Here is a 26,079-nt window from a genome sequence, read left to right as displayed (position 1 = left end):
TTGAGGCAAGAGATATCAGCTTAGCCTATATCCTTTCCCTTTGACCCACTAGTACCAGAACCTAAAAAATGTAAATAACCACGGGTGAGATAAAAATCTCAGTAACCAAATATAGCTCATTAAATATCTATTACCACAAATAACCATGCCAAAGTAGTTGAAAACATTATATTGCATATATACATATCACCTATCAATACTAAAATATCTTTTTCACATGTAAATCACCTTTGCAATACTTTTACACCATAGCATGATCAACTATCCACCAAAACTTTAAAGCTGCCCAACATGAAACCATAGGCTCTTATGGATCAACCACCTGTTGACCCGAGCTCACTTTTGGTGGTAGAAACACCTAGCTAAAGATAATCTAACCCATATAGACTATGGTTTCCCTCTTCACATACTTGCGATAGAGGTGTTGTTGACTCCTAATCGCACCCTAACGGGCACTAAGGAGTTACCAAACTGCCCAAATGTCCCATAATATAATGTACCGGATTACCTATGGTTACAGCCTATGTAATGCTGCACCAGATGTCCCATAATGCCAGCCTGACCATATGGATTTTTCACTCATAAATCTTTACACACACACAACCCCACATATCCTGGGTGAACTCCTACCCCCTATGGTCATGCTCTTTCTCAACTTCCACTGTATACATCTTTCCATAAATATATATATATATACTCGTGAAAAATCCATGAATTTTCAAATTTATTTCACAATGCAAAGTTCATGCTAAAACTCATGAATTCACAATTTGATATTTGACATTCACTTTTACACAGTTATAATAGTTATTAAACATAATAAACTATATGGTTATATCGACCCTTCTGTTTGTGAGAAAGGGTTACCCGTGCATCTTCAACCCTACTCAAGCTCCTCTCTCATAATTCGTTCATCACACACTAGAATCTACACAGAATTGGCATTCAGAGTCAATTTTTCTATTGACCAAAAGTGACAATTATCGCAATTAAACACTTAATTGCTATCAAATCCATATTTCACACTCGATTATGCACACTACTATTGATCACCCCTCATTTCAAGCTTTAACATTTTCTAGCAATTTTTCTCTCACTACTCTCTCTAGATTAGGGCAATTCTTGCCTAAAGCTTTAAAACTTTATCGTTTAGACTCTAACCAGTTATAAAGCACAAGTTTAACTCTAGAGAACATTTTTCTTACTATTGGGTAAGAAATCAAATCCTTAAAACTCCTGAATTCACTTTCTCATTAATTAAAATTAAGCAAAAATAGAGTAGATTCAGTGGTTAAGGCACTACGTGACTTACCCAATAAGTAATGAGTTAGAAATACCGTCCTTACTCTTGATTTAGCTTGCCCTAACACAACCTTGGCTCTTCTGCACTTGAGAACTCTCCTCCCATGTTTCTCCCTTCTATTTTTTGAGCTAGACACATCCCTATTAATTGGATTTCTGCTCTATGCGCTACGGCATCTCTGCACCTACCGCAGCACATGGCACAGTGAGGAAAATCCTCACTTTGGTTACCTGCTCTGCTTCAGTACCCTGCTCTTCTACTCATATCTGTTCATATAACATCCTAATGAGTCAATATATCACTTCACTACTCAGAACTCTAATCCCTTCATTAAATCAATAACTCATCCCTAATCAATCATGAACACAGGATTAGAAATTCGAGATGTTACAGTTCTCCCTTCCTTTTTAAGAATTTTATCCCTAAAATTGAAATAACTGAGGGTATAACTGTCTCATCTTAGCTTCTGTCTCCCAGGTTGCATCACCAGGAGTCATACCCTTTCAAAATACTTTCACTAGTCAAATAGTTTTATTTCTTAATTGCTTATCCTCCACATCTACTATTCATTATGGTTTTACCCTATAGGTCATATTTTCTCATAATTCTACTTCTTCAGGCTTAAACACATGAGAAGGACCTGGTTAGTACTTCTTAAGTTGAGACACTTGGAACACATTATGAAGCAGATAACTGTGAAGGTAAAGCAATTCAATAAGCAACTGGTCCGATCCTCTTTAAGACTTTAAATGAACCCATGAATTTAGGAGTTAATTTCTTAGCTCTAGTTGATCTCCTAATTCCTGTTACAGGCATAACCTTCTAAAACACATGATCACCTATCAAAAAATCCAATAGTCTCTTTCTTCAATCAGCATAGCTCTTTTGCCTGCCTTTAGCTGTTAATAACTTATGTCATATCAACTCAATTTTTTGAGTAGTTTGATCTATAATATTTAGCCCTACTATTCTTTCACTTAACTCGGTCTAACACAAAGGTGATCTACACTTTCCTCCATATAAAGCTTCATATGTAGCCGTTTGAATGTTGGAATGATAACTATTATTGTATGCATATTCAGCCAATGGAAAATAGCTATCCCAACTACCACGCAACTCTAACACACAAAATCGTAGCGTATCTTCTAAAGTCTGAATGGTTCGCTCCATTTGTTTATCAGTCTAAGGATGATAAGCAGTATTAAACTTTAAAGTAGTACCCATGGCTCTTTATAATGCTCCCCAGAACCTGGATGTAAATCTTGAATCTCGATCAGAGACTATTTCCTTAGGCACTCCATGTAAACGTACAACCTCTTAGATATAGGTCTCAGCCAACTTCTTTAAAGAATCAATGATCCTAATGGCTAAAAAGTAGGCTAACTAAGTCAATCAGTCAACAATCACACAAATAGCATCACATCTCGATTGAGTTCTTGTCAATCTAGAGATGAAATCTATGGAAATGCTGTCCCATTTCCACTTAGGTATTTCTAATAGCTGTAGTGTCCCAATCGGCCTCTGATGTTCAATTTTTACTTTTTAGCAAGTCAAACACCGAGCCATAAATTCTGTCACCTCTCTTTTCATTCCTGGCCACCACCAATAATGCTTAATGTCCTGATACATCTTTGTAGGTCTTGGGTGAATAGTATACTTGCTGTAGTGTGCTTCATTCAGAATCACCCTTCTCAAATCTTCATTGTTAGGCACACAAATTCTATCTCGATAAATTATGAATCCATCATCATTAAAGCTGAAATCTTTAGCCAGATTTGACTCAACCTCTTCTCTAATCTTAAGAAGATACTCATCTTCCAACTGTGCCATTCTCAATTCCTTCTAAAAATCGCTACTAATTAGAATAGTATAAGCACCAACTAAAGCTTTTAACGGTGCATCCTGTTGAGAATCAATCATTAAATTGTGTTCTTGGATCATTAGGTTAGCTATATGTAACATCTTTCTGCTCAACACATCAGCTACCATGTTAGCTTTCCCCGAATGGTATTTCAACCCAAAGTTATAGTCTTTAAGCAATTTCATCCATCTTCTTTATCTTATATTCAATTCCTTTTAGTCCATTAGATACTTTAAACTCTTATGGTCACCGAATACGCTAAGCACTAACCCAAACAAATAATGATGCCACATCTTCAGTGCAAAAAACTACTACTGCTAGTTCTAAATCATGAATCAGGTAGTTCTCTTCATGTGGCCTGAGTTGTCTTGATGCATTTGCCACCACTCTTCTATCCTGCATTAGCATGTAACCCAAACCTCTTAGGGAAGCATATGTATACACCTTATATGGTAGTCTCAGATTCGGAATTATTAACACAGGCACAGTAGTTAGTCTCTCTTTTAGCTTCTAAAATATAGTCTTACACCTGTCATCTTAAATAAAAGGATGATCTTTTCGGGTCAATTTTGTCAATGGGGAAGCAATTTGAGATAAACCTTAGATAAATCTTTGATAATATATAGCTAATCCTAGAAAACTTTAAATTTTCGTAACTGAACTAGGCCATTCCCATTTTAGCATAGCATCAACTTTATGAGGATCAATAGAAATCCCATCTGTTGATATCATATGGCCCAAAAATCTCACTTCTTTTAGCCAAAACTCACACTTACTAAGCTTGGCATAGAGTTTATTCTCTTTAAGAATCTAAAGGACAATCTGAAGATGTTTGGCATGTTATTCCTCATTTTCCAAATAAACCAGAATATCATTGATGAAAACCACAACAAACTAGTCTAAGTATGGTTTAAAGATACAGTTCATGTAATTCATAAAAATCACAGGTGCATCGGTCAGACCAAATGGCATGACAAGGAACTCATAGTGCCCATAACATGTATGAAAGGCTGTCTTAGGTACATCTTTCCCTGAAACCTTTAGCTGATAATACCCTGACCTCAAGTCAATCTTAGAAAAGATTGAGGCTCCAGCCAATTGATCTAGCAGATCATCGATCTTGGGTAAAGGGTACTTATTCTTCACTGTCACCTTGTTCAATTGTTGGCAGTTGATGCACAATCACAAACTGCCATCCTTCTTTCTTACAAACAATATTGGTGAACCCCAGGTTGATACACTCGGCCTGGTGAATCCTTTGTCAAGCAAATCTTCAATTTGCTTCTTCAATTCATTCAATTCTGAGGGTGACATTTGATATGGGGCTTTAAAAATTAGTTCTGTACTAGGAACCAAATCTTTGAGAATTCAACTTTTCTTTTTGGAGGTAATCCAAACATCTCCTCAGAAAATACCTTGAGAAATTCACTTGCCACTCTAATCTTCTCAATACCCCCATCATATATATTACTATCCATGTAGACTACCATGTAGGCATCACACCCTTGGTTAACTAGCTTCTCATCTCGCATAACTAATAAAAGCCTAAGTTGCTCAGTAGAATTAGTCCCTGCCAACGACACCGGCAAAGACACTAACTTCCTGGCATAGTTTAGCGTAGCATTATTAGCTGCTAGCCAATCCATGCTAACTATCACATCAATCCCTTTCATAGGAATGCAAATCAGATCGATCACATATACTCGATCTTCAAATACAATCTTAACTCTCTAACATGCTCTGCTAGTAATACTTGAGAGTCTAGAAGGCATAGCCACTTTTAATTATCATAAATAACTCTTTTAGTTTTAATTCAATCTATCTACACATTCTTTTGAAATGAACGAATGTGTAGCTTCTATAATATGCTGTATTAGATTACTCATAGTAACAGCCTATAAAATGCTGCACCGGATGTCCTATGGTGCCAGCCCGGCTATATGGATTTTACACTCACAAATCTCTACACACACAACCCCACATATCTTAGGTGAACTCGTAATCCCTGTGATCATGCTCTTTCACAACTTCCACTATATACATCTTTCCACAATATATATATGCTCATGAAAAATCCATAACTTTTTAAATTCATTTCATAATGCAAAGTTCATACTAAAACTCATAAATTCACAATTTGATAATTGACATTCTCTTTTACATAGTTATAATAGTTAATAAACATAATAAACTATATGCTTACCTCAACTGTTCTGTTTGTGAGAAAGGTTACTCATACATCTTCAACCCTATTCAAGCTCCTCTCTCATAATTCATGCGTCACATACTAGAATATACACAGAATTGACATTTAGAGTCAATTTTTATATTGACCAAAAGTGACATTATCATAATTAAACACTTAATTACTATTAAATCCACATTTCACACTCGATTATGCACATTACCATTAATCACCCCTCATTTCAAGCTTTAACATTTTCTAGAAATTTTTCTCTCACTAGCTTCTCTCCAGATTAGGGAAATTCTTGCCTAAAGCTTTAAAACTTTATAGTTTTGACTCGAACCAGTTACAAAGCATTAGTTTAACTCTAGAGAACCTTTTTCTTACTATTAGGTAAGAAATCAACTCCTTAAAACTCCTAAATTCACTTTCTCATTGATTAAAACTAAGGGAAAATAGGGTCGATTCGAAGGTTAAGGCAGTGTATGACATACCTAATAAGTAATGAGTCGAAAACACCGTACTTGCTCCTGATTTAGCTTGCCCTAACATAGCCTTAGCTCTTCTCCGCTCGAGAACTCTCCTCCCACATTTCTGCCTTCTATTTTTCAAGCTAGGCACGTCCTTATTAATCATATTTTTGCTCCATATGCCGCGGCGCATTTGCCACCTACCGCGGCACGTGGCACAGTAAGAAAAATCCTTACTATGCTCACCCATTCTGCTTCTAGACCCCGCTCTTCTACTTATATCTGTTCATATAACATCCCAATAAGTTAATATATCACTTCACTACTTAGAACTCTAATCCCTTCATTAAATAACTAACTCATCCTTAATCAATCACGAACACAATATTAGAAATTTAAGATGTTACACTTTCGATGTAGAAACACCCGACCAAAGGTAATTTAAGCCACCTATGGACTATGATTTTCCCTCTTCACACACTTGTGATAGAGGGGTCGTTAACTTCTAATCATACCCTATTAGGCACTAGGAAGTTGCCAGATTGCCCAGATGTCCCATGGTAATAGTCCCATAATGTGTTATACTGGATTGCCTATAGTAACATCCTATATAATGCTGTACTAGATGTCCTATCATGCCAGCCTAACTATATGGATTGTTAGTCGAATATCTCTATACATACACATCCCCCATATCTCGGTGAACTCCCACCCCCTATAATCATGCTCTTTCACAATTTCTACTACTTATATACATTTCCACAACATATATAATGTCATACATCTATATATATATATACATATCATTTAAATTCAAATAACCTTTCAACTCTTAGTTTCCAAACCATTGCTCATGCAAAAACCATTTCAATGAAAATTCATGCATAAAACATTTCAAAACCACAACTTTATTATTTGTATTTAGTTCTATGCAGTTATAATAGTTAATAAACACAATCAGCTATATGGTTACCTCAACCTTTCTATTCAATAAAAAGGGTTACCTGTGTAACTTCAATCCTATGTAAGCTCCTTTCTAACAATTCGTGCATCTACATAGAATTGGCATTCGAAGTCAATTCCTCTAATGACCAAAAGTGCCAAGTATCACATTTAAACACTTAATCATTATCAATTTCACATTTCACACTCAATTATGCAAATTACCACTGATTACCCCTCATTCCAGGCTTTAACACTTCTAGACAATTTCTCTCACTACTCTCTCTCTAGATTAGGGCAATTTTTTCCTACAGCTTCAAAGCTTTATTGTTTCAACTCTAACCACTATAAAGCACTAGTTTAGTTTCGAAGAACCTTTTTATTGCTATAGGGTAAGAAATCAACTCCTTAAAACTCCCAAATTCACTTTCTCATTGGTTAAAATAGAGCAAAAATAGGTAGATTCAAAGGTTAAGGAAGTACATGACTTACTCGATAAGTAACAAGTCAGAAACACCATCCTTGCTCTTAATTTTGCTTGCCCTAACAAATCCCTTGCACTTCTCCACGTTTGACCTCTTCTCTCATGTTCTCCCTTCTATTTTCCATAGCTAGACACATCTTATTAATCAAAATTCTACACCATACGCCGTGGCGCATCTATCCCCCACTACGGTGTGTGGCACAGTGAGAGAAATCCTCACTATGCTTACACGCTCTACTTTAGGACTTCACTCTTCTAGTCATATCTGTTAGTATAACATCCTAATGAGTCAAAATAACACTTCACTACTTAGAATCCTATTCCACATTAAATCACTAATCCATTCTTAATCAATCATTGATATATAATTAGAAATTTAGAATGTTATACCATGGAAAAAGCTACATGCGCTATGGCACATTGTCTAAGGATCACTTAAAGTTGATATGATCAGCTCATGAAATTAAAAGGGAAAAGGTTGAAAATGTATCTGGAGGGGTGGAGACATTCAGCTCTGCTAGGGCAAGTGATATTTGGTGCTCGAGAGTCTATTTCAATTAATAACTTGTTGGGTAAGTATCACGTAATCATAAGCTTTAATTCTACCTCTTTTTCATTGAATTTCATTGGTTGAGAAATTGGGTCATGAAGTTTTAAGGTGTTTTAATCTAAAAGAAAGGGTTAAAATGAGATATCAAATACAGAACTAAGGTTTTGTGACTAATATGGAATTGAATGGTTAGGCTTCAAGGATTTAGGCTCATTTAGCCTAAGAAAGTTAGGCTAAATTGAGAAATTAGATGAATAAGTGAGTCCAAAGGTTGTTATGGTTATTTAAATTATTTATAAGGCTAATGATAATAAATAATGGATAAGTGAATTCAAAAGGGTTCAATTGAACTATTTTGTTTATTAAGGGATTCAGTTTAGCCGAATTAATGTTTGTGAAAAGAGTTAGGAATTGACTGAAGGATACTATGTCATGTAGATTGAGCACCTATGAAGTTGCTTGTGAGAATCTACGCCTCTAGGAGCTAGTGTGATTGGTAACCTTTCATTAGCAAGGGTTAAAGGTAACTAGACTAACCCTTTTACTTATTTGATTATGAAATTATTTGCAAGTATTTTGATATAACTACTTGCATTGCATTGTGAAAGTATATGTATGTGGGTGTGTAAGTATTAATTGAAATGAATTTGAGGGGCCACGTGTATTGACATACATTACATCCGCAAGATATACCCTAAATTATGGTAGGGGGATGTGGCTTTACCATGAGGAGGTCTAGGAAGTCCTGATGATCCAGACTGTAAAGCTTGACTTTGCCATGATATACTTAGGATATTAAATGATCTATGAGGTTACCTTAGACTAAGGTAGGGGGTTATGGTCCTACTTTGTATAAGGCTAGGAATCCTTATGATCCAAAGCGAAGAGTTTAACTCTGCCAAGACGGACCTAGGAGACCACTTATACGTAAAGACGATTACCTAATCTAAATAGTGGTATGGTAGGCCCTATTCTTTATGACTAGAAGTATTAGTCTGAGCGTCGAGATTTCTCTGCTAAGGGGAACCAAGAATGCATTACATGAGTATAATAAGATTAATAAGAATGACTTCCTATTTATGTATATGATATTGCATTTATTGATATACATGCTACTTTATCACTTATTTTATGTTTTTACTTACTAACTGATAATTGAGGTTACTTTTGAGTTACTAAGATATATGCCTCACTCTGTTACTTTTAAACACAGGAGAAGAGAGCATGAGAAGGACGAGAAAGGAAGCAAGGAAAAAGTAGCTTCAGTTGGTAGTGGTATGATATCATTAAATAAGATGAATGTATAAATTTGTTTATAGAGTTTAAGTTACCAACTAGGATGCATAATTAGTTATATGTTTGAATTATGATGTGAATCTTGCTTATATATATATAGTGTTGCATTATGCTGAGGGTGCCCCAGTAGATGGTACATGGGTAGGCCTAAATGTGAAACAAACAAGTATATGTTGTGTTATAACTTGTTCCACTTATGTATATATGTGATGATTATGTGTTTATGAAAACTTGTGTTGTTATGTGAGAACTTAACACATATGGTGAGAACTTGACATAAATGATGAGGCAGAGCCCTATATGTAAGAGTGAGAGGGTTGAAAGTCAAACAAGTCTAGTTATATGTATGTACATATGTTGTATACATGTATTCCTCATATAAGACCACAATTGTGTAATGTTCTACCATATATTTCCCATATACACGTTCACTGCTATAGATTGAGCCCTAAATTGTTTACTACTACAATTAGGCTAGGATTCACTATTCTACCACATATTTCTCACATACACATTCATTCCAAACTCTAATTAGTCCTTCATCACATTTTTCACCATAAAATAATATAGATTCACAAATACAGGGCTAAGAATTACACAATCACCACATCTCATATCTTCTAACATGCACATGTGTCCTATAGCAATTTAAATCATTTTATAATTATACAAAAAGATAAATTCATTACACAATCTCCAGAGTCACATGGCAATAGTGCAACTATGTCAGTCCTATGTCTTTCCCTTTGCTCAGCTTAGTACTTTGGCCAATAAAAATATAACCATAGGGTGAGAAAATAATTTCAGTAACAGAATAACTTAGTACTAATAACTAGCACAAATAAGTATAAATAAGTGTTGCATAATATACATTTGAACATAGCATATAATATAAATTTTATGTCAAACCATCTTCACAATAAATCACCATTAATAGTATGATTGCTACCATCCAAACCTCTAAATCACCCTGGCTGAAACCATAGGCTCTTAATAAGCCAATATATACTCATTGACCTAAACACACCTTTAGTGGTGGAATTATCCAACCAAGGTGCTTTGTCCCACTTTCGGACTTTGTTTTCCCCTATCACACACTAATTAGGGTTTTATTACTTTAACACCACATCACATAGATGCTAAGGAGCTTAGATTTCTAATAATGCACCTCAATAGGCGCTAAGGAGATGAAATTCTCTAACACTACACCCTGTCGGGCACTAAGGAGAATAATGCCATATGAAGTTCTCATTATTTCTCCTTATGAGTGAACTCCTACCCCCTATGATCATGCTTTCACATAAACCACATGTTTACATATAATTTCACACACACACACACGCATATCATAACATAACCAATTTCATGCTTCAAAACATTCACTTATCAAATATGCACATTATAAAACATTTTCATGCAATAGTATTCATACTCCCAAATAGTTATAATTGATAATCACATAGAGAAAGTTATTTAGTTATCTCAACCTTTCTATCACTAGAAAGGTTACCCATAGATTTCACAATAACTAACACTTCTCTACATGCTTTCTTTCTCACTCTACACACATAACATGCCAATCTACACACAAATTGTACTATTAGTCAATGAATCAAATTAACTAAAAGTACTTAATTATTGTTTAAAATCACATTTAGCTATTCATTCACTTCAACTTAGTGGTGTTAGGTCTATCACTACACATTAACCAATTTCTATCTCTTCTACTAATCCAATTCATTTTACTTAATTTCCACTCTTTTTCATCATTAATTTAGGGCTAATTTAAGCCTATAGCTTTAAAGTTTCATTGTTCAACCCCAAACTAGTCGTAATGTCTTAATTTAACTCTCGAGAACCTATTCATTACTGAAGGGTAAGAAACAAACCCCTTAAAATTCCCCGATTCAATTTTTCTATAACTTATACTAAGAGAAATTATAATCGAATTGGAGTTGAAGGCTATATAAAACTCACCCAATAAGCTGTTGGTCAACAATACCTCTTAAGCTTTTATAAATCCTTACCCTAGTATAGTTTATAGTCAAATTGAAGTTGAGGGATGTATGAAACTTACTCGATAAAAAAACCTACAAATTATGTTTTTCCTCATCTTACACACTTGTGATAAAGGCATCATTAACTCTTAAGCATACCCTAATAGGCACTAAGGAGTTGACAAATTGCTCGAATGTCCCATAGTAATAGTCCCATAATATGATGTACTAAATTACCCATGGTACCAACTCATAATATACTGTATCAGATGTCCCATGGTGCCAGCTCGACTATATGGATTTGTTTATTCACATATCTACATATTTTCTAGGTGAACTCCCACCCCCTATGATCATGCTTGTTCACATTTCACAACAATTACAATTTTCATAATTTCCACTATATAATCATATATAAATATGTACATATACATATCAATCAAAACCAATAACCTTTCAAATTTTATTTCACAAATAAATTTTCATGCTAAAACTATTTACAATGCCAAATCATGCATAAAACTCATAGAACAACAAATTCATCATTTCATATTTACTTTTACAAAATTATAATAGCTAATTAACATAACAAACCATATGGTTACCTCAACCTTTTTATTTAATAGAAAGTGTTACCCATGTTCCACAACCTTATCTGAGTTTCTTCATATTATATTTGTTCATATAACATCACATTAACTGAAAACAATATTTCACCATCCATAATCCTAATTCCACATTAAATTACTAATTCATCCCTTAATCAGTATTAATATAGGAATTAAAAATTTAGGATGTTACACCTCTCCTTCTTTGCTCGTGTTTCTATTCCTTTTCTTTTTGATTTCCATAAGCTAACCACACACTTATCACTTAATTTTCTATGCGATGCATCACAATACATGGCATAGTAAAAAAATCCTCACCGCACGTGCACGCTTTCTTTTAAAAATGTGATCCTTATACTTGTATATGTTTATTCTACATTTAAAAAAGTCAAATCATTATGTTCTCATCCAAAATTCCAATCACTCACTAATTACTAATTCACCCCTAATTAGCAACTAGGTTAAGGATTAGAAAACTAGGATGTTACAAGTCACATCCAGTAAAGCAATCTGTTGTCTATACTTTGAGCACATGTTGGGACTAGACATTATGCATTAGATAACTTAGAAGATTGAATTGATCTAGTGAAAGTTATTAACGAGTCAGAGCAGGCATAAATGTTACGCTGATAGGTGTAGAAAGCCATTAGAGTTTCTAGTGGGAGATCATGTGTTCCTAAGGCTCTCACCAGTGATAGCAATTGAGAGGTTAATTAGAGCCAAGAAATTGACTCCTTAATTCATTAGTCCTTTCAAGATTCTGGAGAGAATTAGACTAGTTGCTTACTGAATAGCTTTGCCACCATAGTTATTGAGTGTGCACAGTGTGTTTCATGTGTCGCAACTCAATAAGTACCAACTAGACCTCTCTTGTGTCATATAATCAAAAGAGATTGAGCTTTAATAGAATTTAACGTATAAGGTTGAGCTAGAGCGAATCATGGATGTGAAAAATAAACAACTAAGGAACAAGACCATTCATTTAGTGAAAGTGTTTTGACAAGGCATAGCTCTGAGTGATGTTACTTGAGAGATAGAGGATAAAATGAGGCAAAAATATCCCTATCTATTTCCATAGGTATGTATTTAAGTGTTTTATGAATTTTGGGAACAAAATTCTTAAAAAGGAGGGGAGAATTGTAACATCCTGATTTTCTAATCCTATAAATAGCCATTGATCAGGGATGAATTAGTAATTAGTAAATTATTAGAAAATTGGATGATTACTTAATAATTTAAGCCTTTGCAGTGTTTAATGGACAGATACGGGTGGAAGAACTATGTTTTAAAAAAAAGCATGTGTGCGTGGTGAAGATTTTCCTTACTGTGCCACACACTGTGGCATAAGTTGCCTGCATCACCGTGCATGGTACAAAAAATGACTTCTTAAGTCATAAATAAGCATGGAGTTCAGAAAGGAAAAGAAAGTAAAGCACGAAAGATAATGACTCACTATTTTGTGTTATTATTGATATTTTTTTGTTATATTTTAGGAATCATCAATGGAAAAAAGAAACATTTTCTTGCTTTTATAAATAAAAATTTACTAAGTGCCTCATGTGAATTGACTAAAATATTTTTAAGGAAATTGTTTAAAATGATGAAAATTGAAGTAAGCAAAGATTCTACTCATATTTGTTAATTGTGAATAGGTGGGGCATGATAACATCAAAGCAAGAAAGAGAAAGGAGATAAGAGAAAAGGTGCCTTTTAGTCCAAGACAAAAAGCAAAAGTTCTTATGCACTGTCAGAATTTTTAGAATTGCTCACTAGTGCCATGGCATCACTGAAGGAGTGCCATGGCACCAAACAAAAATGTAGAAACACACAATTTTATTTTTGTGCAAAATTAACCTACATAACTCATTTTTCAGGACTAAAGGAGTCATCTTTCAGCTATTGCAACTTGAGAAAACCCTAGGAGAGCAAAAGGTGTAACCTCCTCCTATGTCCAGATAATATAAAAGAAGATTATGGTGTTACCACTACCTCTTATCATTGTTCATAATAAATTTCATTTTTAAAAGCTTCGGCTGAAGACTTATTTTATAAAAACAATTAAATTTCAATGCAATCAGAGAAAACACAGCGAAAATAATTCATGTACTCCTTGATTACATAGTAAACTTAACCCACTAGCATTCTTCTCTCAATTGCATGCAATTTAGCACATAAATAAAATGAAATTTTGGTCCATGTACCGCGATAGATGGTCACTGTGCTATGGCATGTGGCACAGAGCCACACGCTCACCCTGTTTGTGTCATGCACTGTGACATGTGCCTCCATGTGCCGAGGTGTGCCTGCCTATTTTTCTGCTACTATTTTGACAACAAAAATGTGGAACTTCTAGCGTACGCCAATTTCTCATACAACATCCGATCAAAGTGATTCAAGCGCCCACATAAAGCTTAGCTCGTATACTAACTAATGAGATAAGCTTGGACACGATCTAATAGTCCAATCAAAATTTGAACACACAAGTGCAAAAAGTCACTTTTTCTAAAAAATTTGTGCACCCAAGTACTCAAATCATTCCCTTTCTCTCATTAGACCACACTAGGCCTTAAACTAAGTCCAAAATGATCTACTACACTTGACTGACCACAATTTATCACAATCATGCTCAAATATTAAAATTTGACCCTTTTACGACCAATTTTCACATTTTACTAACTTAACATACTATGCCATTTCTCGGTAAAACTTAGCCCGCTTGGCTATTTCTCAACTCATACATATGCATCATATCTATAATACAATCTTAGCCCTCAAATTACTCATTTTATCATAATTTGTCCTTTGGCTTAAGATTCACTAATCAAAATCATAATACAATCTTAGCCCCCAAATTACTCATTTCCTTATAATTTGTCATTTAGCTTAAGATTCACTAACATATAACCATCGTAATGCAAACATACTCAAATCAAAGTACTTTTGTCTCAATCAACACATATTACACATAATCAGGCTTGATTTCACAAAAACTCAATTCACTACATGCATGCAACCTATGGCAACTTATGTACACTTATATATACAATCTTTTAGTTCAGTTCATTACACAACCTCAGAGTACACGACTTCTCAACTCAAGCTAGTCCAGACTCTCTTCCCTTGGCCTGATTACTTCCCGATCCTGTAAACATGTAACCATGGGGGTGAGATAAAAATCTCAATAATAGAATAACCCACTCCTGTTGACTATCACATGCAAAAATATGAAAGTAAACATGGCATACCATTAAAACCTCATTAAGCAGTATTTTCACCACATATCACATTTGATTTTTCATCTTTTCATCAATCCCAAAGGATTCCATGTTATCTCAAGATATTTCATCACATTATATAAAATACTAGTATGATCTCTACCAACAAACCTCCAAATTACCCTAACATGAAACCATAGGCTCATCTCATACCAATGTATACTCTCATTAGTCTTGAGCTCACTTGCAGTGGTAGAATCACCCAACTAATTTTTTTTAATGCATAATACGAACTATGGTTTTTTCCCAATACATATAATGGAGCGTTGTTGACTCCAACCCGTCTCACAAAGATAGTAAGGAATCTCTCATCTCTAACACAGTACCTTAATAGGTACTCAAGAGATCTTCTCTAATATCACACCTTTTAAGGTACTAAGGAGAATTTTTTCCAACACCGCACCCTCATAGGGTACTAAGGAAACCTTGCCATATGGTTTTTATCATCTCCTATACTCGGGTGAACTCTCACCACTCAAATTATGCTTTCTCGAACCATTTAAGATTCCCTTTTCATAATTTATATTTTCTTATACATAACATATATATATACCACTTTACATTACAAAACATAATTTCAATGCTTATTTCGACCAAAATTCATTTTGCACACACACAATCACCCAATGCCACAAAAGATGCTTGATTCAAAACCAGTTCATGCATTACATAGCATACTAACATATAGTTACAATAAACAGTTAAACAAAGAAAGTTATTCGGTTACCTCAACCCTCTGTCACTAGAAAGGTTACCTGTGGGTTTCAACTATCGTACAAGCTTATCTCAAGCTTTCTTTCTCTACTCACTTACCCAATATGCCAATCTGAATATATTTGGCACATTTTAGTCAATTGGTTCATTTTGACCAAAAACTTATTTTTACTACTTAGGGCTATATTCATCCATAAACTCTTTTCCATTTATCCATTCTAAGTCCATAATTATCCAATTGCTACTTTACATCACCTCAGCCGGTCTTATTTCACTCAAGATAGATTTTTGCCCTAACTTTCTCTCTTTAAAGGCCAAAATTGAGCCTCTGGGTTCAAAATTCTATTGTTCAACTATAAACTAGTCATAAAGCTCTAATTTAACTTCCAAGAACCTTTTTATTACTAATAGACAAGAATCAAACCCCTCAAATTTCTTTGATTCAATTTCCCTATAACTCATTTTCAGAGAAATTTGTGTAGAATGGAAGGTAAGAGTTATACACAGCTTACCTAGCTAGTTACCGATATGAATCACCTTCCACTGCTCCAAAATGACTTAACCTAGCTCCTCATCCCTTCTCTTCTCTCTATCTCATGTGTTTCTCAAATTCTCTCCTCTAAAATTTCTAAAAATTCATGATTTATGAAGTGAATTTCTAGTCCATGCACCGAGGCACATGCAGCACAAGCTGTGGCGTGCAGTACTGTGAGATTTATTCTCACTATGCGTACTTGCTTCAACCCAAAACGCACTCCTATCACCCATATCTGTTCGTATAACATACAAACAAGTCAAAATGCCAATTAACCATCCGAATCTCTAATCCCACTTTAATTTCCACTTTATCCTCAATTACCCTCTAAACTTAGGATTGAGAAATTCAGGATGTTGCAATGGAAAAAGTCTTCAAACTTAGGATCAGGAAGAAGTGGAGCAAATTTTCATTCTACCTCATTTTTTCATTGTTTGCTCTTCTTCTTTTCCTCTATGATTAGGCTAACCCTAGTATAATATAAGGCCAACCCTAGCTCATCTCCCAAGGAATAGTCTTAATCTAATTAAAAATAATCTAGTGAAATAAATCACCCAAAGTTGTAGGGATTTTGTTACCTAATTATCTAAACTACTACTAAATGCGTAAGTAATTAAAATGCTAATTAAAGTGAGTGAAATGAACTTTCTTTTTCACAAGAATGAAACCTTAAAGATTAGTTGATTTTAGACTCATTATCTTCTCATGATTAGGCTAAGTTTAGCCTCTCTTTCCTCTTGACTAAAGCTATCATGACTTAAGAAAACTATCCTAAGCCAATTAATCTAATTAGCTAACCTCCCTATATCTTAGATTAAAGTCCCTAGTTTAATTAACCAATTAGTAAAGAAATTAGCCAAGTAATTCACTCAAAATCTCCTCTTAACAGCCATGGCTAAAACAATAATGTGAGCAACCATAAGACTATGTCAAGCTACTCAACAATACAAGCATTAAGACCTTAAGATTATGCAATATCAACACATGTATTTTACTAAATGAAAAACACAAGACTATGTGCTCAACATAAAGTGGCCAAATTAGTCATGGCAACCCAAAGAATAAATTAAATGAAACAATCATCTTCTCTTTACATCAATATCAAATTCAAATTAGAATTTATAAGCCAAGATGATCAAACCCTAGATTAAGGAATCTAACTATCTAGTAAAAAGAAAAGATGATTGAAAACAAAAGAACTTAGCCAATTTGAAGCTCAAGACTCATCCTCCTTCTTCATCTATCTAGGTTTCCATCAAGAAACTTAGCCAATCTTCATCATCTTCAAGAACCCTAGGTTGGAGGCATGTTAATTGAAATTTATGGAGCTTGAGATGAAGAACATAAGGTTAGAACTTTATGAAATAGGAAGGGATGGGACAAGCTAAGTGAAAGGAGAAGAATGGTGTGCATTTTGTGGAGGTTTAGTGGCTGAAAATAGAGGTTAGGTTGCTAAAAAATGAAGAACAAAAGAGAGAAAATAAAAACACTACGAATAAGAGAGAGAGAGAGATAGAGAGAATGTGGAATATGAAAATAAATGAGTGAATCATTTGATTATAGGGCCGAATGGCATGACTCAAGCTATTTCCCTCAATTGATTACTCAATTAAAAAATAAGAAAAGAAATTAAAATGGAAATGGGAGCCTTTTCATACTTGTAAGGTAGCACTCTCCTATTGTTTGGTAAATGATTCCAATGTGTGCCTGATTTCTCATGTGTCATCCACATCATCTAAGCTAATTTAATCATTCAAAATAATTATAATTCACATGAAAATTCTCAAACATTGACCTCAAGGAGTGTTGACCTCAATTACTCAATTGATGCACAAGTCACATTCCACCTATGTCACATGAATCACATAATTCAATCAAAAAGCATGTGATATAATAAAATCTAATTAATATCTAGAATTAAATTCATAATTAAGAGAGAGAATTTATTAAATTAACTAAGTTCTATGCTACATAAAATTATATAAAAATTTCTATGCAAATGCAAACCGAAAACTAGGTCAAACTAAGACACTTAAGAAAGTGTTGAGTTTTATTTAATTACTCCCAAACTAAAATGAATTTTAAAAATATAATTTCACCACTCATCAACTGAACATAAAATGCAATTTGTCAATTTTTCTTGTACATTTTCCCAAAAGTTCTTTTTTTGGACCAAAATGCCCTTAGTGTACTAAACCTAGAAACTTAGGCAAAACTCCAAATTTAATACAATGTGTGCACTTGAAGGTGAAAAATTATTAATAAAAGGATCCTAATTGATGAATAAAAATAGGTAACAAATGTGTTCTATCATCAAGGCTGGCATAATTGTGCCATTGTTCTAAAATATTTGAGTTTTGTGTAATAAACACTTCTCTTTTATATAATTGTATATGAAGTTGCCATAGGATGCATACATATCTATAGTTATGGAATGTTGAGAATTATTGTGAATTTGGATAAATCTTAGCTTACATGTGTATATATATGGTGAAATGAAAACTAAATTTGGATAAATCTTAGCTTACATGTGTATATATATGGTGAAATGAAAACTAAGGCCTAAGATTTCATTGTGAATATCTTGTGAACACGTTGAGTGGTGAATGTATGGTGAAATAATTGGATGCTAGCTTAATTAAGGTATATGTAGTGATGTTTAGTAAAAGTTCATGTTTGTGAAAATGGGCTAGTGAATGGCCAAATTCTAATCTATATGTATGTATGATATAAATTATGGTCAATAAGGTGTAATAGGTCTTTTTGGACTTGGTTCAAAGCCTAGAATGATCAAATGAGACAATGTGAGCAATTTGAGTGCTTGGGTGCAATAAATTTTTGGAAAAAGTAGTTTTCTGTACTTGAGTGTCTAAATTTTGATTAGACCATTAGATCATGTCTAAAATTATCTCATCATTATCTAGCTTATGAATTAAGCTTTACGTGAGTGCTTGAATCACTCTAATCGGACGTCATATGTGAAAACGGTGTATGCTAAAAATTCACCCTATGAACTATAATATGATAGCAGATAATTACTGTCATGTGCACCATGGCGCATGCGTATCACACCATGGCACACGGCATAAAGAATGGGTGCTTATGATTGCCACATGCTGTAACACATGAGGTGCATGCTACGACACATATCCCATAATATGACCTTATTTCTTTTGTGATCAAGCATGCAATGAGTGTAATGAATGCTTATGTTTAGTTTTCACTATGTATTGCTTTGATATGTTAAGACTTTTATTGATTTTACACACCAAGTCTTGGGCCCCAAGCTTTTGAAACAATATTTTCGAGTATAGTTTGATTGGTGAGTGTGGTAATTTGGTTAACCACTCCTAATATAAGGTGGATGTTGAGGGATGTGACATTAACTTCTAAAAAAGTACTAAGTTTCACACTATGTAGATAATGGTCAACTTAGGTTGATTTTTATAAGGAGGCTTTCTATGATTAAAGCTAACCAATGTGAATTAAACTACTCAAAGGATTAATTGATTTTGATTTTATTTTCTAAAAAAGAAAAAGAAAAAGAAAGCTTTAAAACTAAATTAAATTGTTTTTGGTCGTTCCTTATGGAATGGTAGGATCTTAGAGTTAGAGAAATGAGTGAGTCATTAGTTTAAAAATTAATTAAGTTGGCTTTAGATTACTTTACCCTCTTGGCCTAAAATGAAGAAAACTAGGAAAATTATCTCTAGCCTCTTAACCTTCCCAACAACCTTCCTAAGTCCTAGATTAAGGTCCTTAGTTTAATTAATTATGTTAGTTTTAAGCATTGACTAAGTGTGATGTGAATTATGCATAAGTGATTCAGCCCTTCCCAAAAAGCATGTAAACTCTCAAGATTATGGTGAGAAAAAAAAAAGAAATTAAGCATCAACCACTTAAGATTATGATATAGAAAATACAAGATAAGACAGTAATGGAAATCGCAAGATTATGATAACATCCACTAATATAAGAAAGTACCAAATACAAAAACATAATCAAAACCCCAAGTTCTCAATAATAAACACAAATGAACAAAGATTATGGCTCAATTACATGATGAAATAATCCAAAATTATGGCCTTATAACATCAAGACATTGAAGAAAACTAAGGTAGAGTAATTAAAAACCAAAGAGATGTTATGTGTTTGGCCTCATCCTTTTCCTCCCCATCTAACATCCACAAGCCCCTTAGCCTTAAAAATCTATAGAAGACTTCTTTTTTAGGCCTTGGCTGAACTGAAACTCGCCTACCATTAGAGATGAAGACCTTGAATGAATGAATGGATGGAGACTAGGGTTATGTGTGTGTTTAGTGTAATGTAAGTGATGGATGAAATTTGTGAAGAGAGATGGAAGAGAAGATATAAGAGAATGATAGAAATGAGTGGATGAGTGAATGGATGAGAGATGGATGAAATTACACCACCCTTTACTTAGTATGGATGATTGTTTGAGTAATGAGTGACATATATGTGAGTCGGTTGAAATTATGTATGTGGATCAAACCTAGACTAAACTTGGATACAAAGAGGGCTAGGTTCATATTAGAAGGGAGGCATATGAGTGATTTCAAGGTTATTTTTTTGGCTACAAATCTGATTTCTAAATCACAAAGTCAAAACAATGATTAAGGAGAGAATAGGAGCTTCCAAAATTGGGAGATTTAAGTGATGTGACACCACATGCTTGTCATTTTGAATTTGAATTTGAATGTTACAGCTCCCTCTTCTCTTATTGAAAGGCCTTTCATGCCTAACTCAAGCCCAAAATCCTTCCTTACTTGCCTTTAGCCCAATTGACACAAGTCCAAGTGTACTTGTTCACCTAAGTCACAAAATAACATTTGATTTGATCTAATATATGTGTGACAAAATAAATTATATGTTTTTCACAAGAACATAATTATTTAAATAGGATAATATTTATAAATGGAATTCAAAAGTAATTCCATATGAGAAGCACAATGTAAATACATGTACATGCAAAGCACAAACTAGGTCAACCAAGTCAACAACTCTAATGTATGACTTTTATACAATATTTCCCAAACCAAAATAAATTTTTGAAAACCAATTAGACCATGATGAATCTTGGAAAAAATGACATCTAATCCAACAAAAACCCAATTTTTCATAAAAAGTGTATATTTGGACCAAAATACCCCTAATGTACAATTCACCTCTTAGGCAATTTTATCACTTTTAACACTAAGAATACACCTAGTTAGGGAATATATCATGCAAAATAGGTCCTAAATATATGGATAAAGTGTGTAAATAATGGGTCTAATCATTAGGTTGATTGCTTATCATATTGCTTTATATTTATAGTTGTTGAGAATTCATGATGTATTCCATGTGTCTTAACTCAAAAAGTGCTAACCGAATCCTTCACATGTGATTAAGCCTGAAGAGGTAGAACTATAAAAGAATATGACCTACAAGATAGAACCAGAATGGATAGTGGATGTGAAGGATAAATAGTTGAGAACAAAACTATTCGACTGGTAAAGGCATTCTGGGAGGGTATGACTCCTGGTGACACAACTTGAGAGACCAAAGCTAAGATGAGGTGCAGTATGTACGTAACATCGTAATTTTCTAATCTCGTAATTAGTTGCTAATCTAGGGTGAATTAGTAATTAGGTAATGATTAGAATTTCGTATGACAATTTGATGTTTGGGCTCATTGGGCTGTTTAATGAGTAGATATGGGTAAAGTGATCACATTTTCAAACGAAATGTGTCTAAGTGATGAGAATTCTCCTCACTATGCCATGCACCATTACTAATGCTTCCTGTGCCGTGGTATATGGCATAGAAAATAATCTAATAAGTATGTAGATAGCTCAGGAAATTAGGAAAGAAGGAAGGAAAAAAATGAGCACAGAGTGTAATGCCCTTACTGACATTACCATACATTCTACTACAACAATTACTAACTACTTCTAATCTTTGAGTTAAAATTGTTGAAAAATATTGGGATCCCAATAAAATATTTCTAAAAAACACTTTATAATCATTTGGGTTATTCAACCCCATACACAATTACATACACAATGAAAGCATAAAGAATTGGTGCATCAAAAGTCAAAAAAACATGTCCATCACTTAAAAAATAAAGTGAAAATTTATACCATGCATCACAACTTATGCCACATGTGTCGTGGCATGTGGCACAGAGGCCACAATTGCCTTCTCTGTGCCATGCACCATGGCATGCGAGTATATGTGCCATGGCGCACACACCTGAATTTGCTGTCAAGTGGCAGTTTATGATACAAAATTCAAATGCATGCCATTTTCACATATGGAGTCCGATCGGGATGGTTCAAGCACCCACACGAAGCTTATTTTGAAATCTAATTAATGACACTGATTTCATCCCAATTTGATATTTCTATCAAAAATTGAATACTAAGGTGCACTTTGACCATTTTCTGTCAAAGTTTTGCCACTTAAGTGTCTCAATTCAAAACCAATTATCATTAGCCACTTTTTAAGCCTTGACCAAGTCTAAATGGACAAAATACACCTAATGGACCATACACATGCACAATATAACACACGTACACAAATTTGGCCTATAATATTCCCATTTCACACTTTAGGCCAGAATCACATTTTTACTTTTCTAGTCTCATATATAGCCAAATCACTCCGTTTAATCTCCACCCATTTCATATACAAACATAATTACATCCATCCACTAGCCTTTTCATTCATTTCATTATTCATACACATATAAGGGCTAGGGACTTCAAAATCAAAAATATATCATGATTATAACCAATGCACATGTACAAACTCTATGGCAATTTATACATACTGTTGGCTCATAATTTACAAATCATTACACCATGTCTTACAAAGACTTAAGCAAGAGATGTCATCTCATCCTATATCTTTTTCCTTTGACCTACTAGTACTAGAACCTGAAAAATATAAATAATCATGAGTGAGATAAAAATCTCAGTAACCAAATATAGCTGATTAAATGTCTATTACCACAAATAACCATTCTAAAGTAACTGAAAACATTATATTGCACATATATATGTCACATATCAATACTAAATTATCTTTTTTATATATAAATTACATTTCAAACACTTTTACACAACAACTTAATCAACTATCCACCACTCCTCCAAAACTCCCCAATATGAAATCATAGGCTCTTCTGGATTAATAACTTGTTAACTCGAGCTCATTTTCGATGGTAGAAACACTCGGCTAAAGATAATCTAACCTACATATAGACTATGGTTTTTCCTCTTCACACACTTGTGATAGAGATGTTGTTCACTCCTAACCGCACCCTATCGGGCACTAAGGAGTTGCTAAATTTCTTAGATGTCTCATGGTAACAGTCCCATAATATGTTGTACTAGATTAACTATGGTAATAGCCCATTATAATGTTGCACCGAATGTCCATAGTGCCAGCCCGACCATATTGATTTTTTTCACTCACAAATCTCCACACGTATACAGCCCCACATATCCTAGGTGAACTCTCACCCCTATGATCATGCTCTTTTACAACTTCCACTACTTATACACCTTTTCACAACATATATATATATATATATATATATAATCATAAAAATAAATAACTTTTCAAATTCATTTCATAATGCAAAGTTCATGTTAAAACTCATAAATTGACAATTTGACATTTGACATTCACTTTTGCATAGTTATAATAGTTAATAAACATAATAAACTATATGGTTATCTCAACCCTTCTGTTTGCCAGAAAGGGTTACTTGTGTAACTTCAACCCTATTCAAGCTCCTCTCTCATAATTTATACATCACACACTAGAATCTATACAAAATTGGCATTCAGAGTTAATTCCTCTATTGACCAAAAGTGTCAATTATCACAATTAAACACTTAATTGTTATCAAATCCACATTTCACACTTGATTATGTACATTACCATTGATCACCCCTCATTTCAAGATTTAAAGTTTTCTAGCAATTTTTCTCTCTCTACTCTCTCTCTAAATTAGGGCAATTCTTGACTATAGCTTCAAAACTTTATCATTTCGACTTAAACCAATTACAAAGCATTAGTTTAACTTTGGATAACCTTTTTATTACTATTGACTCCTTAAAGGTCCTAAATTCACTTTCTCATTGGTTAAAACTAAGAGAAAATAGGGTAGATTCAGAGGTTAAGTTAGTACGTGACTTACCCAATAAGTAATGAGTTGAAAACACCATCTTTGCTCTTGATTTAGCTTGCAAATCATTGCCTTGTCTCTTTTCCACACTAGACCTCTCCTCCCACATTTCTCCCTTCTGTTTTTCAAGCTGGACATGTCCTTATTAATATGATATCTACTGCATACACCACAGCGCATCTGCCACTTATCGTGGTACGTGGAACAATAAGGAAAATCTTGACTATGTTCACACGCTCTACTTCAGGACCCCACTCTTCTACTCATATCCGTTCATATAACATCCCAATGAGTCAATATATCACTTCACTACTCAGAACTCTAATCCCTTCATTAAGTCACTAATTCATCCCAAGTCAATCATTAACATAGGATTAAAAATTTGGGATGTTGCAGTTCTCCCCTCCTTTTTAAGAATTGTGTCCCCAAAATTGAAACAACCATTAATTCACACTAACCTAAGGGAATAACTAAGGGTATAGCTGTCTCGTCTTAGCTTCTATCTCCTAGGTCACATTACCAGGAGTCACACCCTTCCAAAATACTTTTACTAGTTAAATAGTCTTATTTCTTAATTCCTTATCTTTCACATCCACTATTCATTCTAGTATTGTTCTATAGGTCATATTTTCTTGTAATTTTACTTCTTTAGGCTCAATTATATGAGAAGGATTTGGTTAATACTTCTTGAGTTGAGACACATGGAACACATTATGAAGCCCATATAACTGTGGAGGTAAAGCAATTCGATAAGCAACTGGTCCAATCCTCTTTAAGACTTCAAATGAACCCATGAATCTAGGAGTCAATTTCTTGGCTCTAATTGATCTCTTAATTCCTGGGCATAACTTTCAAAAACACGTGATCACCTATCAAAAACTCTAGTAGTCTCCTTCTTTGATCAGCATAGCTCTTTTACCTACTTTGAGCTATTAATAACTTCTATTGTATCAACTTAATCTTTTGAGTAGTTTGACCTAAAATATCTTGCCCTACTATGCTTCTTTCACTCAATTTGGTCTAACACAAAGGTGATCTACACTTCCTTCCATATAAAACTTCATATAAAGCCATGTGAATGCTAGAGTGATAACTATTATTATATGCAAATTTAGCTAATGGCAAATAGCTATCTCAATTACCACACAACTCTAACACATAAGATCATAGAATATCTTCTAGAGTTTGAATGGTTCACTCTATTTGTCCATCAACCTGAGGATGATAAGCAGTACTAAACTTTAAAGTAGTACCTATGGCTCCTTGTAACGCTCTCCAGAACTTGGATGTAAATCTCGAATCTTGATCAGAGACTATTTCCTAAGGCACTCCATGTAAACATACAACCTCTCGAATATAAGTCTCAACTGACTTCTCTAGAGAATCACTGATCCTGATAGTTAAAAAGTAGGCTGACTTAGTCAATCAGTCAAAAATCACCCAAATAGCATCATGTCCCGATTGAGTTCTTGGCAATCCAAATATGAAATCCATAGAAATGCTGTCCCATTTCCACATAGGTATTTCTAATGGCTGTAGTGTCCCAGCCGGCCTCTGATGTTCAATTTTCACTTTCTGGCAAGTCAAACACTGTGCTACAAACTCTGTCACCTCTCTTTTTATTCCTGGCCATTACCAATAATGCTTAATGTCTTGATA

This window comes from Prosopis cineraria, unplaced genomic scaffold (assembly GCF_029017545.1).
Source record: "Prosopis cineraria cultivar Desert tree isolate PC_DT_omini unplaced genomic scaffold, ASM2901754v1 PC4, whole genome shotgun sequence".
In the NCBI taxonomy this organism is placed as follows: domain Eukaryota; kingdom Viridiplantae; phylum Streptophyta; class Magnoliopsida; order Fabales; family Fabaceae; genus Prosopis; species Prosopis cineraria.
Note: the sequence above shows the minus strand (reverse complement) of the source record.